The sequence below is a fragment of the Sphaerodactylus townsendi genome, linkage group LG02, assembly GCF_021028975.2.
Source record: "Sphaerodactylus townsendi isolate TG3544 linkage group LG02, MPM_Stown_v2.3, whole genome shotgun sequence".
In the NCBI taxonomy this organism is placed as follows: Eukaryota; Metazoa; Chordata; class Lepidosauria; order Squamata; family Sphaerodactylidae; genus Sphaerodactylus; species Sphaerodactylus townsendi.
In genome coordinates, this window is record NC_059426.1 from 145042335 (window position 1) to 145059441 (window position 17107).

Here is a 17107-nt window from a genome sequence, read left to right on the forward strand (position 1 = left end):
AAGATGTACACAAATCATTCTTGGGATAGTGAATTCTGCCTTCCTGCTGTACCACATGACAACCCTAACCTATCTCATCCACCTGTCATTATTAATTACTACTGGTTTGGTATTTGTGAGGCTTTTTTCAACCTTGAATACAAATCTGTCTGAAGTGAGATAAATATTCTTTAGTAAGACTTGTTTACACCAACTACAGATAGCTAGGTAATGCTTCTCTCTAATGCTTCTGTAATAGGACTTAAAAAAACCCCATTAAGTTACATTGGTCTGGGATGAAAAGGGAGACCTATAAGCAAATTGGTAGTGAGCTGAGGAGTTGTTTTGTGTCCCTGTTGCTTTTCTGTTTACACAGCAAAAATTGTAAGTGTTGAAAGGGTAAACTTTGAGGCCATTGTTTACTGATGTCCAGATGACAATGTCCTAAAAGGACTAATTTGTTGACTTCTCTGTGCATCCTGCCAAAACCAGGGTGTCTTTTATCCCAGTGTTCCCCCCAAAGGGTTTAAAAAGAATTCTGCCAAATCTGAGCAATGACCAAATATAACAACTGTAAGAGAAGCATTCTCAAAATGCTGAGGTACCTCTATAAGCTTGAAAGGAATACGGAGATCTGTTTAAATGAAAATAGAAACAAAGTTTGTTGAATGGAATAATACAAATGTTTGGGATGAAGAATTAGCCATTTCAAGCATTCAAAATAATGTTAAGATTTTGGTACAATACCTTACACTGGCAAGCCCACTACAATGGGCCAAAATTCAATTGAGTAAAGAGTTGGACTAGATGGTCCTTCCAACTCTATGATTCTATGAAGTATGTGAAGAAGTTTCTATGTTAGCAGACTGGGGGAAAACGAGCTGAAACAAATTTTAGGCAGATTCTGGTCCCAGTTTATTCATTTATTTGATTTTTATCCTACCCTTTTCTGACTAAGTTTTATGATGAGTGGCTTGATTCAACGTGGGAAGCAAGAAGGACAGTGGAGTGAGGAGAGAAAAACAGGGTCCTTCATGAGTGCTATGAAAACCTGCAAATGAAGGAAAAGGAAGCGGTCTCCAGGAACATGTGTGTTTGAAGGCAAAGTTGATCAAACTGGTGAAATGTAGCTTTGATGGGCAATTAAAACAGTATTAATGAGAGCACTCTGAGGCAAGACAGACCTTTTGTGGAGGAGTGATTGTTGTGTCTAAAAGACACTCTGATCAATTGCTGAGGGGTCTTGATAAACCATCCGATCGCCCCATGCACTCTAGAATAGCTATTTTTCTCAGTCAGTGTGATAAGATGGGTTGTGGCCCTACTTGCTCTGTCTTGCAAATATCTGGAACCATGTTTCTTGGCCTGTTGTGACACAGAGACCCAGAAGACAGACATAGGCCTTTTTCGCACAGACTGTTTGTTGCAGATCTAACATGTGAGGTTGTTACTGTTTCACACATTTTTTGTACACACTTGAGCTGCAATGTGTCCCGACCCCCCATCTGTACCTCATTTCAGCCGTTGTTCCACATTTTTCCTGTCGCTCGATACTTGTGCAGCTTTCTGGGAAAAAACGGTTTCCCCCCACAATCTGGTGGCTAGGTGCGAAACAAAACTGGAGTAAGTGACAGTCAGGGGTGACGCCCACAGTGTGACGCGATTTGATCCAGCCAATGGGAATGCGATTGGGCTTGCTGGTTGCGCGCGCACATCCCATTGTTCCGCTTGAGTCTCAGAAATACTTCAAGATCTTAAGCAGATGTTTTCTCTGTCATGTTACCCAAGATCCTTTCCACAGAAGAAACCAGGGCTTGAACCATAATCCAAAGCTATGGCCTCTTCCTTTCTCACCCGTTGGCAAATATATGATATAGTGCTAAAGGGACCCAGTGCAATAAATGGACAGAACTTTCTTATATCTTTAATAATGTACAGGATATTTGAAGATGCAGCTTTTCAGGTTACAGTGCTTCAGAGGAAAGAAAAGTTGTGTTTACAGAAATTTCCTGTGCTGTGTTAAAAAAGACAAAAGAACAAAATCTAATTTGGTCTCTCTAATAGCAAGACCTGAACTTACTATATACTTTTCTTTTACATGGCACAACAGGAGGTTGGCAAGTTTTTCTTTTTAGACATTCCTTTCTGCGTGTTTCTTCATACTGGAAAGTTGAGGACTGAGTTTATCATATCACATCCCTTTGTAGTACAGCCATTTATTTTACTATGGTTTTCCAGTGCATCTAGGACACCACCAGTGTTATTAACTCCTGGCAAAGATATTTGCATGACAAAGCACTATAGCAGGTTTTAGCCATGGTGATAGCTACTTTGGCAGTAGGAGGCTTCCATACACAAATAAGTAGTGCCAGTAACACAAGAAAATTGCTGCTAATCAGTGTATCCACAATCGAGAGGACTTAATTACTTTACTCCTCTAACTCCACAGGAGTTATTTCCACCAATGGAAGCAGAAAATAACTAGTGTAGGAGTGTTTACATGAATGACAAGAGAACAAACAAAGCGCACACACCCAAGGCCATATCTTTACCACCGATAGTATGAATAATAACTTTTTTTTTATGTTTTACCATACAATGTGCATGACCCATCATGTGGAATATTATAAGCAAAAAGAAACCCCTGATCCTGAAGAGTTTACAGTATAAATTGAGACTTGGTGTGGATATGCATGCTTGGGAGATAATAAACTGAGAAATATGGTGGAAGGGAAAGGATCACAAAGAATTATTCCAAGCAAATGCAGTTACATTAATTTAGACAGAGGTTTTGTTCATCCAGTTGGGGCTTCCGATGTGATCTTACAAGTTGGTGAGCACTCAGCTTGGATGAAATTGCACAGCAGAGCATGTGATATCTTCCCACACCTCCACACAGGAGATTATATGTGCTGCCATTTGTGTGATTATAACTGCCCTTTTTTCATCATAATCATGAGAGCGGAAGGAATCATGTGTATAGTTTCCATGGAGAAGTGCTGGTTTATGCAAGTGACGTGTCCTGCTTTGTGGCAGCTCCGTGACCTCCGCAGATGTGGGGGTCACCAAGCTAACATATCATCTTTGTTTCAACTGAGAATGAGGTTCGAGTTTTTAAATATTTATTTATTTGTTCTTTTGATTTCTGAGTCACCCTCCCTTGAAGGGCTCAAAGGGATTTGGGGTTCATACTTATAACTGAAGGCACTCTAGGGCATAGGTGTCAAACTCGCGGCCCTCCAGCTGTTATGGATTACAGTTCCCATCATCGCAGGGGATGATGGGAACTGTAGTCCATAACAGCTGGAGGGCCATGAGTTTGATACCTGTGCTCTAGGGCAGTGATGGCGAACCTTTTTGAGACCGAGTGCCCAAATTGCAACCCAAAGCCCACTTATTTATTGCAAAGTGCCAACGTGACAATTTAACCTGAATAACCCCCTTGAGCAGGGGCCAGCCTACTGTAGCCTCCAGCATGTCCCACATGCGCTGCTGTGCGCCTCTCTAGCATCTTTGCCACCTCTGCACCCCCCCCCCCCGAGCAGCAGCGACCTCGAGCACAGGCACCAGGCCCGCCAGCTGAGTCCTCCCTGCTCACTGAGGTGCACGCACATCAAGTCCAGGTGCCCAGGCCAACCTAGATGTGTGTGGGGGAGGGGGCGATTCCCCCCCCCCACATGACAAACTCTGTGCATGGGTTCCCACAGAGAGGGCTCTGAGTGCCACCTCTGGCATCCGTGCCATAGTTTCACCACCACTGCTCTAGGGCAAACTCCCCCCCTCCCCAGAGTTGTGACTACAAGGCCTATGAATGTGTGATAGTGCTGAGTAAGGGAGGGTTGCCCATTAAATGTGGACCTTTGGCTTCAAGAATTAGTCTTTTAGTTGGCTTTTTTTGTGACTTTGACACTTCTTACACAAATGCATCATGGAGTGTTGAGACAAGGTGTAGGCTTCACCTCTGCTAACTTAACTGTTTACATGTTCTGGCTTTGTTAGTGCAAGAAAATACAACCAGGTCAATCTAATAGAATATATGGTTCCCTTCAGTCTCTTTTCAAGCAACATTACAAACCATGGAAGAAGACCCTGCTGTATTTAATCAAAGGTTCATCTTTTCTGGCATTGTATCTACAGAAGCACTGGGGAGCTCTCCAGCAGCCCGTGGAGCACCCCCCGCCCAGCTGTTTGTCTCTGGCATCTGATTCAGAGGGTATCCCAAGATTCAGTTTTATTGTTTCTTTCCTTTTTTCCTTTTTTTTGCCATCAAGTCACAGTGACAACACTTTGGCGACACTGCAGGGTTGTCCAGGCCAGATACGTTCAGAGGTGGACTGCCATTGACTGCCTCTGCATCACAACAGCTGGTATTCTTTGGAAGTGTCCCATCCAGATACCAGCCAGGGTCAAGGCTGAGAGTGTGTGACTGGCCCAAGATCACCCAGCAAATTTCCATGGCAGAGTGGGGGTCTGAGCATGGGTTTCCCAGATCCTAATCAGACACCTTAACCTTTACACCACTCACTCTCATTTTGCTATTATGGCTAAGTGTACAAGTCCAGCTGTCTGGGGGTGGGGGGGGGGAGTGTTGTAGTCAAACTTATTTTAGTTTCTGAATGTTTTCAAGAAATGACTCTCCAGATTTCTTTTCAAAAAAGCTCCAGTTAATAGTGGATTTAGGTACTTAATTCATCCTTATTCAACTTGGTGTGCTTAGTGTGAATGCAATCAGGATTTGGAGGGGAGTCATGGTGTGGTGGAAAGAGCAGTCTGAACTTAGCTGGAGCACATGGTTCATTCCATCTAACACTTCAGTGTAATCTCATTAGGACTGTGGTCTACGAGCGCCCCTTTGAGACAGATTTGCAAACTGTTACGGCTCTGACTCATCGTCCACTGTGAAATTCTTCAATCAAATTATCAGAAAAAATGCGGGGGGGGGGGGGGGTTAGTTGTAGTGAATTCCCCTCTGCCACCCCATCCTCCTGTCAGCATCCATCAATAGTTCCAAAAATAGGGATGATGAGTTGGAAGCTTCTGAAAAAGGAGAGAGAAATTGACAGTGTGCGCACGTATATCCAGAAGAAGCACCAAGGAACAACTTTGTGTGTCCACATTGCCTAGAAATATCTAGTCCTGAGGGCTGTTTCATCCCTTACCTTTTAAAGATGTGTCCGCAAATGTTGATTGTGTGCTCCTTAAATTATAATGTTTGCACAGAATAAATATGTGAGGGTATATGTATCAGACAGAGAGGATTTTCCCCGGTTTCCCATTGGATGTAAATCTGATATGAAAGATCAGATTTCTGTTTTACATTCTTTTAAAAAAAGTCTTTACTTCATTTTACTCCACCTTTCTCTCTAATGGAATCCAAAGCAGCTGACATCATTTGCCTCACCTCCTTATACTTCTTGCAACATCTTCAGAGGCATGTCATGGTAAGATGTGTTCCTCTCCGGGAAAAACAACAACAACCAGAGAATGGCCACACAGCCCAGAAAACCCACAACAGCCAATTAATCTGATAATTTATACATGGGAAATGGTACACTCTCCCATTAAGCTGTGGCCTCAGCCATTTCAGATCATGCAGAGGTTATTTTATGCCAAAAGTGACCACACTTTCAGTGACTGTACCGCCCACCTGCTGTCACTAGTTTAAACAAGACTTATACAAGATCTTGAGCATCTACACTCTCTCATCCCAGGCAGAGTTTGTCCTTCTTAGGTTCAAAGCTGTAGAGATGTGCACGGAAGAAAGAGCAATTCCCATGTTCTTATCCAAGGCCAAGAAGAAGCTAGGTTTGCTGGAGCAATAGTGAACCACTGGATGGCACCAATTGTACTGGGAGTGGTTTGGAAGTTGGCTCTCCGTAGGTGACCAGAGCAAGTGTGAGCTGCTGGCTGCTACAGTCACTTAGAGGGATTTCTCTAAGTGGAGCCTCATAGCAATCAGAATAATCAGTATGTTTTGGCACCCATCTTTCAATTCCTAATTGCAGGGCTTGAGGGTTGAGAGGTTAGAGTGGGGGTCAGTAGATTCTGTACTGATCTCTTCCTGGCTTTTTAAACCCATAAAATACACTGTGGTTTGGGATATTCCTTTCTTTTCTCTCTCTTTTTTTGCTTTGGGACTGTTTTGTTTCTGGTGTCTTGAAAGGTGTCTGGCATTCAGAAGGAGATTTATTCCTTTCCTTAGTGTTACCATCTCTTATCTATGCCATATACATATTCCCTTATTGTTTAATAATGGGGAAAAGGATATGGTTTTGTAAGCAGCAGCCATTCGATCAGCTTCATGGGAGGATGAGCAGGGGCCACAAATGCCTTTTTTTGCATTAATTTCACTCGCAGGCACAGCTGTGTAATGCTGCTAATTATATGGTAGAGCAGAATTGCTTGGCTGTGCAGTGAGGCTGTGCCTGTTTGCCAGTCTGTAAAAGTTTCTCAAGCGACAGAGTCCATCTGTATCGATTGCTGCTTCTTTTATTGTTGACTATAACACATTGTTTTTATATTGATCTGGCTTGTTTGCCGTGACGTGAAATGAATCCTTTTAAAAATATCCCCTCCTCTTCTCCCTCGTTGAAGAATAGGGGACAGAATACACGCAGAACATTTTTCTGATAATGGTTAGTTGTTCCAATTTGTCCCAAAGCAGGAAGGAGCGGGGAGTATTGCTGGTGGAGGCACATCTGCTTTGCATGTGGAGCGTCCCAGCTTTAGTCCCTGATACTGCCCAGTGAAGCAGTCAGGCAGCATGTGACGTTGACCTGAGATATAAGCAGCTTCATAGGTTCAACTAGCCAAGTCTGAACAAAAAGGGATATTTCACAGAGTTTATTGCTGTCAATGGTGAGGAAATAATAATATTCTCTTAGATTTCCTGGAGTATTTCTATGGGCTGAAGGATATGCACTCCACCTTCCTGGTGGAACAGGCTCCTGAGAGAGACCAGGGCCCTGCGGGACTTGCGGAGTTTCTGCAGGGCCTGCAAGACGGACCTGTTCTGCCAGGCGTTTGGCCAGTCTAACTGAATCCATCACACCCAATTCATCTGGCCTCCCATGGGTGCTGGGGAAGGGATATCTGACGCCATCAGTTGGTTTATGGTTCCTGGTTTTATTGCATATATGCTGAAATTATTTAATCTGTTTATATTGTAATTATGCTTATAATTTTGTTTCCTTCTGTTGTTCACAGCCCTGAGCCCTTAGGGGGAGGGCGGAATATAAATTTAATATAACAACAACAACAACAACAACAACAACAACAACAACATAAATTTCTCACTTTCCCCCTCCTGCAGTACCCTGAAATGCCTGCCAAAATTCTGTTCCATTGGGGTCCCCTGTCCCCCACAAACAAGATTTTTTTTGGGGGGGGCATTTTAGGCAGCTCTGTGAGGGAAAGCCGGAAAGTTGTACTCCATGAGAGCAAACCCTTCAGCTTATAGAAAGACTTTGGGATTCCCCAAAGACATTATTGTTTTGATGGTGTGGTACGAATCATCAGGGTATTATTATAACCATTTCTGTGTCTGTGCTCCAGCAGATGATTTTCTAATTACATGCAAGGAATCAGAGCCCCACTGTACAAGTCCAGTACACAGCTGTTAGGATTTTTCATTGAAAATAATTTGGTAATTAATCTGTGATGTACAAACAGACCCTTTGATATTGGCCCCATGCCTCACTGAAAAGTTTCTCTGATGTCAGAACCGTTTTTGATACTTGGACTGATAACAGCCTTAATATCACTTGAATCATATTACACCACTGACATTTCTTTCTGTAGGGACTCCAGTGAATGCCATTTTTGTCCCTTCTGCAGACCCTTGATATTATTTTCAGTCACTGATAGGTAAAGAATTTCCATGAAAATGCAAGATACTGATGATCACATGTAGTACATTTCTCATTTTCCACAAAGCTTGCCAGAGTGCTCTAAAAGTACTGAGGGTTCAAGGCTCAACTAAATGCCCTCCCATTAAGGCTGAGAGATTGAGTTGTGAATCAGGAAGCTAATGGTTCAAATCCCACCTCTGCCATTACTCATTAGGGGATGCAGGCAAGCCAGTCTGTTTTAGCCTCTGAACAGCAATAGTAGTATCGACCAGCTCCTTGTTTTAAGAACTACTGAGATAGTATAAGCATAGCACTTTAAAGTGTTATATAATTGTGAGATATTACTATTTTATTATTCTGGTTTTTTTTTTAACAAAAGTTGTACCTTAACTCTGGGCTAATTTCCTCTCATCCTGAATGTGAATTTAAGTCAGGAGACATTTCTTCCCATCTGTCAATCAGCAGTCACTCACTAATTGTACCAGGTGATGCATGCCTTGGGTCTTGTTTCAAATTCAAAGCAACCAAGTGACTATGTCCAGAGTAGTTTTGAAGTTTTTAATTCCCCCTGAACTGATGCAATAGTATCTCTATACTGAACTTTCTGGTGATTTTTTGTGTTGCCCATAATTTCAGCAATGTTAATATCATAAGAACTAATAAATTGCCAGTCTTATGGTCCTGCAAAATCTACTGGGACTAGCCCTGAGGCAGTTGAGCACAGTGGAAGCCATTACTTTTTTCTTTCCTTCCATGGGAAATATTCCCTCTGGCACAGGGAAGGGGTTAATTGCTGGGCTGCCTGTCGGAGCGCCAAGGCGGAGAGAGAGGGAGAGAGAGAGGGCTGATGGGCATGGATGCTTCAGTCTTGTAAAAGTGGCTTTCTCTTTGAGGCAGCAACAGTGATATTTCATGTCTTGTTTGGTGTCTACTGCTTTTAAATGTCAGTCTCTGCAGCCAGCTTTATCTCTTGTAGCACATTTCAATTAGGTATTCCAAATCGCGCTCTTTTCTTCCAGGACAAATATGCCAGAGGTGATATTTACTCTTGCAGCAGCATTTTAAATACTGTGGATTTGAAAACCGCACACACACGCACACGCACACACACAAATTAGGTGGTGAATAGAAATTTCTCCTTCAGAGGAATAACTATCATTAATACATTAATACAAAAAGAAGTGAATTCTAAGCTCAGCACAGGGAACAAGATTGTTTTAAAGAAGCACTTTTATTCCAGCTTGGTGGGAGCATTATTGAGCTTCCAGGAGAGTTACCAATGCTTTGCATGAGGCCAGTCAGTCCTGGCTAGCTGGTTGTCTGTTTCATCCTGCCTTCCAAATACTCAGTCATACTTTGCTCTAGAGATGGATTGCACTCAAAAAATTGGAAACTGCAAAAACAATTGCAAAATAATCATATGAGCCCCAGCAAGAGCAACATCAAAAAGAAACAAATAATAAGCAATCTTTAAAACTGCTTAAGGTACTAGTATTGCAATTCTAAACAGAGTTTTACCTTTTTAAATCCATTGAATTTTGAAGGGTGCAGTTCCAATTAAAATTGTACTGTAGAAAGTGAAAAAACAAAGGAGATTAAAGACAATAAAAATCTCTGATGGAAATGGTAGATTTGGGGCAGTTTCAGGTGAGTTAGACAGATATGCAAGACTTGCAAGAGGCTCCTTCAGTTTTGGGAGAGCCTCGACCCCTGATGTGATTTTATGAATATACAAAGGAAGTCTGGAAGTCTGCAGGGCCATGACTGGGTCACAGCCTATTAATTCCATATGATGTCAACACAATTTGTAGAGGCCAAAAGAACCAGGAGCTGTACTTTCCACTCCTTGTCCTTCCTCAAGAACCATGATTTGCAAAATCCTGATAGAGCACCTCATATTTTTTTCATATCTTGCCTCATGCAGATTCCTACCATCTTTAGGTCTGGTAAGAAATCTCAATGAATTTTCAGTGCCCACAGCTTATGTTGCTAATCACCTACTTACAACGCCTTTAATAGCCTTAGAATTCAGATACTGTCACGTCTATTTGAGCTGGATATACTACATGGAGAAAAATCAGAATTAATGGAGATGGTCATTCCTATGACCATACACATATATCCTCTCAGAATTGGACTATTTCTTCATCTGACCTGGTACACCAAGGTTTTGGCCAGAGATCTTTCCCAGCCTTGTGCCCATAGATCCTTTTAACTTTAGATGTCAGGGATTTAACTTGAAATCTCGCTGTGACAATGGGCCCCTACTATGATTATGGTGGTTTAACAGCTGTTATAAATAAAATAGTTGACAGGAGACTATTCACACCGATAGCTAGGTACCCATCTGCAGAGTTGGCAGGTGTCAATCAATCCTGAGATATTTATTTTAGACTAGTTTTTTTAATCAGAAGAATAGTTCATTTGTAAAGATTGCCACAGTTTCTGATATCACCAATACATATTACAGAACATAACAAATGAAGGTATTTGGTGCTGCGATACAAGGCTTATTGATGTAACTTTTAAATAGTTTTTTTAATCAGCCCAGACTGAATTGCATCTGCTGCCATGGACTCAGAAGGTTACTAATATATCTTTGGGGGAAACAAAAGGTACCATAATAATATATAATGCTGCACCAATCCCCCCTCACCTTAGAACTTGGGAAAGTCCTCTAAAAGGTGTTGGTACCCGCTACCAGTGCCACCAAAAAGATAAAGCCCTGTTCTTGGGCATGCAGGAGATCATACAACAGTGGTTCATAATACAAATAGCTAAATCAGGATGAAGCTCACTCAGTGTTTAAAGGTAAAGCTTCCCCTTCAGTCGTGTTCAACCCTGGGGTACCACTGCAAGCAGTGATTTCATAGGCAAGTTGTTTTTGTGGGGTAGTTCGCCATTGCTTTCCCCAGCTATTCTTTACCGCCTCCGCCCCCCCCCCCAGCTATGTGCTAGGTACTCATTTACCGACCAAGGAGTGGATGGATGGCTGAGTTGACCATGAGCCAGCTGCCAGGATATCTGACCCACAGGGGGCTCGAACTCCTTACCGTGTGAGTGGCAGTGCAAGCACTTAACCACTATGCCATGCGGCTCCTCAGTGACTAGTTTCACATAATCTTTGGGCTGACTCAAACTGGTGGTGCCCATTTACTCAACTGGACATGTAGCAGAGAGCCCTCTAATCTGTGATTACCTTTTAGGGTTAAATGTCAGGCAGCAGTGAAACAGCAGCTTTTAACAGTGGAAGGCATGAGCAGGTTCTTTGTACGGCCTAGTGGCTGTATTGAGACTTGTGGAAAGGAATTAAAAGAAATGAGAGGCAAACATATCTATCTTGCCAAAGCCTGTTCAATTGGAGATTCTGTAAAAGCACACTCCTGCCATCTACTGGATTAAATTTATCAAGCATGCTTTATGGATGATAGTATGTTGTGATGTATTTCTTGAGTGCATGCTAAAAATATGGACACTTATCGCCATGCTAGTGACAGAGACCAAAAGGCAGAGAAGTGATGAGACGATCATTGAACAATATCAGTGCAAATTTTTGCAATTCACAGAGCTCTTTAGCCAGCACGAGAATATTTATCATTTTGAGATTACTCTGAGAACAAGGCTTACTGATAATGCAACACAAATATTGTAGGTGCTATTTCAGGATTTACTTGCTCTATCCAGATGCAGGGATTATCATTCCCTGAGTTCTATCTTGGAGGAATGACCTTTGTCTGTATTAAGGAAAGAAATGCTAATAGGGGGTTCCAGCTATTGCGGCTAATATGGCTGGAGAGTTTGCACACCATGACATTTTTCTATGGACATAGAATTCTACTGCCAAAGTCAGCACATCTCTGATTTGCAGTGAAGGCATTATTTCAGGGCGTGTGAACATCCAGGATGGAGGCCTCCCTTTGTGCCTTGAGTGCACCAAGAGTCAAACTTCATATTACGGTGGGGATCTAGATTCAAATTTCCCATTCGTTAGTACTAGGGTTACCAGATAAGGTTTGGGAAAATACTTGTAGATTTTGGAAGTGGAGCCTGAGGAGGGCAGTGTTTTAGGTAGTTTTTTTCCAATTCACTGAGCATTTGTGGAGAGGGAGAGAACATTGACTCCACCAAATGTCTGTTAGCATCTCCCAGCCCTTTATGTTAAAGGGACAAGAAGATCGTGATAGACCATGTCTATGGGTCATTAGGAATTAAGGGTGCATTATTTCATCTGGGCTGCAGAGGGGCCAGATGAACCTACTGAAAATATTGACATTGCCTATGGGTAGACCAGGTCTCTTCACAAGCCAATGAAATAATAGCCCCATTATTTGAAGAGACAACAGCTAAAATTAGGGAAGAGGTATTTACCAGGCCAGCATCATAAAATGGTAAAATGTTGGCTGGGCCGATGACCCCAGGGACTTATTTTAAGCCTGGTAAGACACCCACCGGCAGCTGGATGGCACCAGGGGAGAGGTCCCAATTCTGGAGATTTCCCAGCCCCTGGTGGGGGTTTGGTAACCCAATTAGTGGTTGTTAGTTGATGAATGGTGCCAGGTTTACCTGCCACTGAAACTAATGGAGTCATTATTTCCTATGGACTATACTGAAGCCAAATCTACCAATAAGAAACCATGGCCCCATTATTTCCAGCGGCAATAGACTAGATCTCTAGTCTACCCAGGGGTAGGGAACCTGCGGCTCTCCAGATGTTCAGGAACTACAATTCCCATCAGCTCCTACTAGCATGGCCAATTAGCCATGCTGACAGAGGCTGATGGGAATTGTAGTTCCTGAACATCTGGAGAGCCGCAGGTTCCCTACCCCTGTACTAGACTATTCATAGTTAATCACAGGGTTGCCAACTGCAGATTAGGAAAGATCTGGAGATTTGAGGATTAAGCCTGTGGAGGGTGGGATTTGAGGATGGGAGGAAGCTCAGCCAGGATCTGCTACGATGTTAGGTCTTGAACCTTAAGCCATAAACAGACTCTGTATAGTTGATCAGAAGCGTTTATTGAGAAGTATCAGAGCACCAAAGCTTGGCAAAGCCTGTTCTGCCAAATCCCATGCAAGTCCCCCCTCCCCAGTTCCCAAGAAATTGTGAAAAACAGTCCTCAGGGCTGAGGCGCCCCAAGGTTGCCGGCAGATAGTAAGAGAAAGCCACCTGGCTTTCTGACCCCATGAGATAATGGATATGACTCATAGAGTCAGGGTATCAGGGGAAAGCCTAGTTATCTACAAAGCTTGTGAAGCCATAAAATAACGATCAAGGAAAGAATGCTCCAGATGGCAGTGGTAACATAGCAGGGTGGTTACATATATCTTTTAGCAGCATTTGATTTGTAGCATTAAGCAGTTACAATGAGGTAGGAATGCATCTCAGTCACCTAGATACAATCCGCCTGTCAATGATAGAGTCCACCCTCCAAAGCAGCCATTTGCTCCATTGGAACTGATCTGTATTGTCTAAAGTTCAGTTCTAATAACTGAAGTTCTCCAGGACTAGCCTGGAGGTTGGCAAACCTAACTAGTCAGCATCACCTGTAAAGTGGGGCTTCTAGAAAATTGAAATGGACAGAGATGCCAGCTACCAGTGTTTGGTGAGCCAGATTCCTCTCTCTTCTTCCTTACTCTTGCATTTCCCCAAAATGGAAACACTCATGAAAATCCAGGACATAGTTTTTTTTTTTATTACTCTTAGAATTTCAGGCGTATTTGGGGTTATTTGGGATATCCCCAGATAATTTTGGGTTTAATTTAGTCTCAGGTATGTCCGAATGCCCAATGCCTTACTTTTTTCATGTCTTCTGAGTTCTGAAGCAAGCAGGGTGACAGGAATGGATTCCTGAGTGTTTGCCATAGCTATGCCCACAATTCTTCTAGGTCCCTTTTTAGTTCCTTTTTTGGCTCATAACAAATGCCTTCTGCTTGTGCCACTTGTGGTACTCATGCCACAGGTTGGCCATTCATGGTTTAAAATTCGCTTTGTATCTTTGGCTCTCTTTGTAACATATTTGCAATGTGTCGTGGCAAGCCAGCCGTTGCATATAGGGAGTTGTTATTTATTCTCTGGCAAGCATGACTCTGGAAAGCAAGAACCTGGCAAGGATACAGCAACACCTATTTCTCTCTGTTCTCTGAGATCACGTCTGATTTCCACCCCCATCTCTCTGCTTCACTTTGCTTTATAAACTGGGTATCTGAACAGGCGACAGCAATAAAACAAAACCACTCTGTATTTGCGTAGCTCCTTCCTGCTTTTTTTAGGCTCTTTGTTCAAGTGTCAGTCCTGGTTTGTAAAACATGAACTGAGTTTGAAAAAAAAAAGTAATTACATTTCACATCTGGTGCTTCTCCAGACACGGAGCTATACTCAACTAAATTTCACTGATGTTAATTTTCTTTTAGTCTTCAACTCCTTAGAATATTTTGGTGAAACCGAGTATAATCCTTTTTTCATCTTCCTCTTAGCGTCCTTTCTCAACATCACAATGAACTCTCTTGGTCATCTTTGTTAATTAAGCCATTATAGTAAAGGCCCTCCTAATGCAGCCATTAACAACCTTGGTAGAGCCAATCGTGTTTGGTCCCTTGACGGGGAAACTACATTGCCTTCTGAGGGTGGGACCACTTGGGTGAATCCTCTTCAATAACCACACTGGACACTTTGCTGGGATAAACATTTTGGCCATAGCCATTTTATTAACCAAACTGAACAGAAGCGTGAGGCGTAGCATAGGTCTTGATCTGGCCTGTCTGCTTCATAGCGAAGCTCCAATGGGCGGATGCCCTGTATTGGGCTCCGCTCCGCTGAGGTGCTCTGCCGGGTGGACGCTCCTGGCAAGAGGTGATCCCTGTTTGCCGGTTCAGCAGGGTGGTTGCCTCTTGCCGCTGTCGGCACTTCCAGATCACTACCCATGCGCCACCGCCGAAAGGCTATGACAGAAACATGCGAACAACAGAATAAATCCCTGGGAGAGGAGGGTAGGCAAATCGCCGGCTGGCTGGAGCACATGGCCAGAACAAAGAAGGGCTTTCCCCTTTAAAGGGTCATTCCGCCCTCCCCCTTTGGTGATGTCAGCCCTGGCCCAACATGGCCCGGGCTTCGCTTCTGCCCTCACTTAGGCGGAAGCGGTCACCCTGCTCCACTCCTCCCACCCCCCAGAGGCAACTGCAGCCGGTGGGTGATTTACAACTGTCTTTAGGCCACAGATGGTTGAGTTAATGGCTCAGAGGTATGAGGCATAAGGAGAAGCTTCCCACTACATCAGTCAGTTTTTATTCCATAGTTCCAGGAAGTAACTATAGTTCCTAAGTCAATGTCTTTCTGATACTCAGAATCAATTCTGTGGGGAATGGTACCATCCCACAGGTGGAGGAGGTAGTAATCTCCTCATGGAGTTGAAGCAACACAAAATAAAACATGAGCTCACAAAACCAACTTATATTGATGGTTGGTCAATTAAGATATGGTGAATTCTACACAGCAGAAATAAAATGGCTTTAGGACATTTTAAAAAACATTTTGGGGAAGAAGTACACCCAGCTGTATTCCCTAAAACACCTTCAAAACGTTCTATTTCTCTCAATCTTGTTTTTTGAAAATCGCTAAACTAGCAATCTCCCCCCCCCAATCCTGACTGAAGATGTTTCCTACCTGCTGAGCGAATAAAAGCAACCAAGAAATGCTTTATTTCTTCTGCCCAAACCTCTTTCTTTCATTTGCGCCTGCCATTTTGTGCAGAGATTCTCTGAAACTTCCCTTGGAGGTTTCCTCTGCTTGTAGCTCATCCATGCACAATTTCCATGTAAAAATTAGATGAATAACATTTGTTTTGCCTAGCCATCCCATGCACGTGTCATTTTTCCTTTTTTTTTAGGAGGATGTCTGTGAAGCTACAGCAGCATGATTAAAGGAGCTGAAATATGCACATATTTGTGTTGCCATGGCTTTATAGACATCCCCCTCAAAACAAAGAAGAAGAAGAAGGAGGAGGAGGAGGAGGAGGAGGAGGAGGAGGAGGAGGAGGAGGAGGCTCAAAGGGGCTTACAATCTCCTTGCCCTTCCCCCCCTCACAACAAACACCCTGTGAGGTAGGTGGGGCTGAGAGAGCTTCGAGAAGCTGTGACTAACCCAAGGTCACCCAGCTGGCATGTGTGGGAGTGTACAGGCTAATCTGAATTCCCCAGATAAGCCTCCACAGCTCAGGCGGCAGAGCTGGGAATCAAACCCGGTTCTTCCAGATTAGATACACGAGCTCTTAACCTCCTACGCCACTGGAGGTTAACCTTCACCAATTGGCAGAGGCACAGAGAATGTCTGTAGCAGCACACAAAGCATACAACTGTGAAACTGACAAGCGCTCCATGCAGCAGTCTGGACTATTCGCAGTCTGGGGGTCCACCTGGATTCGTCTCTCTCAATGGAGACCCAGGTGGCCCATACAACCCGGACTGCATTTTTCCATCTTCGCCAGGCCCGGCGGTTGGCTCCCTTCCTCTCCCAGGCGGATCTGGCCACTGTGATCCATGCAACGGTCACCTCCAGGCTGGAGGTGACCATTGTAACTCGCTGTACGCCGGGCGCTATGCCCCGCGCTTTGATTCGGAAGTTAAAACTGAGTCCAAATCACGCGGCAGCATGCCTGCTCACAGGAGGCGCCTTCAGAGAACACATCCAGCCTGTATTGCGACAGCCACTTGGCTCCTCGAGGTTGAATTCCGAATCATCTTCAAGGTGTAGGTTTTGACCTTTAAAGGCTTTCATGCTGCCTGGGACTCCTCGTTACCTTCCGGGACCATCACCCCATATGTCCCAACTTCGGCCTCATGCGCTCTACGGAAGGCCAACTTACTGGTGGCCCCCGGCTACCACCTCTATGATGCGGCTATAGTTCCTCCACGCGGAATTGGCCAGGACCTTTACGGCACTGGCTCCCGCCTGGTGGAACACCCTTCCTCCAGGCTGTCCGGGCCCTGCGGGACCTGCAGTTCCTCAAGAGTCTGTAAGACTGTGTTGTTCCACCGGGCCTTTGGAGTGTTCAGCTGCTGATATGGGAGTCTCCTTACTGCCCTGCCCCTAGGGCAGTTACAGATCAGGGTCCCCTCATATTGAGGGGTTCCGCCATCCTCCCCCATGGGGGGGTGGTAGCTCTGAAATTGGGGTCGGACGCCTTTTATTATGTATTATGGTTTTTTGCTGTTTTATGAGTTTTAAGCTATTCTATGGATTACTATTAATGTTTGTTACCGCTGTTTTAAAGATTTTAGTGACT

The 17107-nt window shown here is 43.8% G+C and overlaps 1 protein-coding gene and 1 long non-coding RNA gene across 15 annotated transcripts in view; one reads left to right on the plus strand and one right to left on the minus strand.

The window, feature by feature from the left end:
* The window catches only part of NRXN3 (neurexin 3), a 1536364-nt gene that overhangs the window by 365703 nt on the left and 1153554 nt on the right, over positions 1–17107 (plus strand). The window lies entirely within an intron of this gene.
* LOC125426586 overlaps positions 9042–17107 on the minus strand; it is a 30110-nt gene continuing 22044 nt past the window's right edge. Inside the window, exons 3-4 of the long non-coding RNA XR_007243537.1 lie at positions 9348–9397; positions 9042–9222 (exon numbers count right to left, since the gene is read on the minus strand). This is a non-coding gene — a long non-coding RNA (uncharacterized LOC125426586). The remainder of the gene's footprint in view (positions 9223–9347; positions 9398–17107) is intronic.